We start from the raw sequence: 2,942 nt of genomic DNA, 5'->3' as shown, positions 1-2,942 counted from the left end.
GTGGCAACTACCCAGCAAGGTGACTCAGTGGTTTAGGCTTGGAATTTCCATGTTGGAAGTCTAGAGTTCGAAATCCCTTGCCAATAAAAATAAGGAATTTTGCCTTTTGCTGAAGCAGAGAACCTTTTCCGTATGATTTGCAAGCTATCACATAGAAGCCAGATTTTACCTTATACACACCAAAAGTAGCAATCCCTTGTCATTATAAAAAAAGTTGTGTGAAAACAACCAGGTCATAACTGGGACATTCAAGGTCAAAAGTCCTTTTTTTCAAACTAGTTTTTTTGTGTATGTGTGTCTATAGTATAGGTCGATGTACATGGTTTTAGTATTACACATTCACTGCAACTTCCTTATTATTTTCATCTAAACAACCATAAGGTGGACAAAATCCAAATGGACATGGGAAATTAGGCTGAGATTCTTCTCTATATAAACAGAACTATGAGTTGCATCTTTACACAAATTCTATAGCCCATTTTTGCAATCTTTTTCCATAACATACCGCTTTATTAGTAACAAATTAAAATGCAATTCAACTTTGCACTTTTAGATCCCACGGACAATTTACCTAAATGTGGAGCTAATTCTGTGCCTCTTACTCCTCTCACCTTCTTAACCAGAGTCTCTAATTCTTATGCCAATCACACCTCTATTATTTATGCAAATATTCAATTCACTTGGCATGAAACCCACAAGCATTGTGGTCGCCTCGCTTCCTCCCTCAAGTTCTTAAACATTGTCAAGAACGACGTGGTAAGTGTATCGATTCACATTTTAATTAATCTGAGTAGTTAGTATTTATGTCTTAATTGAGAATATGGTCATATATGTTAATGTGGTTTACTTTTATGATCATGTAGGTCTCGGTCCTTGCACCAAATGTACCAGCCATGTTAGAAATGCATTTTGTTGTGCCAATGGCAGGGGATGTGCTGAATGCCATCAATACAAGGTTGGACGCTATAAATGTTGCTCTTATTCTCAAGCACTCGGAAGCCAAGATTTTTTTTATCAACTATGAATACATTGACAAAGCTAAAAAGGCCACTGAAATACTAATGTCCGACTTTCAAATGCCAATGCCTCTTGTTATTGTCATTGATGACCTCGATTCCCCTACTGGAATCCGGTTAAGGGAGCTTGAATACGAGCAATTGGTATTCCAAGGCAACCCTGACTAAGCCCTTGCCCTTGCCCTTGAAAATATTGATGATGCATGGGATCCAATTACTTTGAGATATACATCAAGTACAACTTTAGAGCCAAAGGGAGTTGTTTACAGCCACAGTGGTGCTTTTTTGAGCACTTTGAGTTTGATTTTGGGGTGGGAGATGGGTATTGAGCCTATTTACTTATGGTCCCTCCCTATGTTTCACTGCAATGGTTGGACTTTCACATGGGGAATAGCTGCAAGGGGTGGGACCAATGTTTGTATCCGCAATACAACAACCCTAGAAATGTACTCCAACATAGTGTTACACAAAGTAACATATATGTGTGTTGCACATATTGTTCTCAACATAATCCTCGAGGCCAAGCCACATGAGTAGCGTCAAATAATGACCCCAGTACAAATTTTAGTGGGGGTGCACCCCCACCAGCACCACTACTCAAAAAATCGAGAGGGTGGGGTTCCACGTGGTCCATGCCTATGGGCTCACAGAGGCCATCGGGCCAGCCCTGGTGTGCGAGTTTCAAGCCAAGTGTAAAAAATTACCCTGGGAAGAACAAGCTAGGCTAAAGGTAAGACAAGGGCTGGGCATACTGACACTTCCTGATGTTGATGTGAAGAACTTCAAGAATATGGAAAGTGTGCCTCGTGATGGGAAAACAACAGGGGAAATATGCATAAAGGGAAGCAGTATCATGAAAGGGTATTTAAAGAATGAAAAGGCGAATTCAGAATGGTTGGTTTTTCACAGGGGATATGGGAGTGATTCATCCAGATGGGTATTTGGAAATCAAAGACAGATGCAAAGATGTGATCATATCAGGTGGAGAGAACAGTAGCAGTGTCGAAGTAGAAAGTGCAATACTGAAACATCCATATGTAGTAGAGGCCTCTGTTGTGGCCATGCCACATCCAAGGTGGGGTGAAAGTCCATGTGCCTTTGTTATATTGAGGAAATATTCCAACTTGAAAGAATTGGACATCATAGCACACTGTAGGAAGAACTTGCCGGGATTCATGGTACCAAATAAGGTTCAATTTGTGGAAGAATTGCCTAAAACAGGAACAGGGAAGGTGCAGAAGAGTCATTTGAGAGCAGTGGACAGACATTTGTTGTGTCTGATCGAACAAGAAAAAAATCAAACCAAGTCAAAAGGGAAAAGCCTCGAGCATACGATCAAAGTCACAAGCAGTTTCTTGATTTGTCTCATCTTTAGTGATTTAATTTTTAAAAAAGATTGTAACACCAACTTCATATTCATATAACTATCAAAAATCTTTTTCAATGGTACTATAGTTGAGTAATTATAGAATGAGACACATTTTGTTTATAGAAATTCATCTTTTGGAGATTCATTTTGGCAGAACTAGTGCCTCACAAATTAACAAGTAATACTGTATTTAGCATGTACGTTATTTATTCTATTTGCCATGTAATTTAATCATATTTTTAATTAAGAGGTATTGGTTATTGAGGATATGTAACATGTCGTGATGGTACAAAAATATTTTGAATACATCATCAATGTGCAGAGAACTTAAACCCTTATTTCAAATAATTTTATTTTTTGGTCTGATTACAACTCAACACAATGAAACTAAAAACGCTTCAATTCCAAACCAAACTAATTAGATAGACAGAGTCGGCTATAAGGCCAAGTTGAAGTATCAAATCGAGAAATCAAGGGCATTATGGCAAAAATAGTCAATGCAAATCTGACCGACTGGTCTCGAAGGTTGGATGATGCTCTTTGGGCATACCGCACCG

The 2,942-nt window shown here is 38.7% G+C and overlaps 1 pseudogene; it reads left to right on the top strand.

The window, feature by feature from the left end:
• The first annotated feature begins 496 nt into the window (after positions 1 to 496).
• LOC125844795 (trans-cinnamate:CoA ligase, peroxisomal-like) lies at positions 497 to 2,391 on the top strand (annotated as a pseudogene).
• Positions 2,392 to 2,942: the final 551 nt, after the last annotated feature.

This window comes from Solanum stenotomum, chromosome 11 (assembly GCF_019186545.1).
Source record: "Solanum stenotomum isolate F172 chromosome 11, ASM1918654v1, whole genome shotgun sequence".
Lineage (NCBI taxonomy): Eukaryota > Viridiplantae > Streptophyta > Magnoliopsida > Solanales > Solanaceae > Solanum > Solanum stenotomum.
Note: the sequence above shows the minus strand (reverse complement) of the source record. Positions and strands in the feature narration are given on the sequence as shown.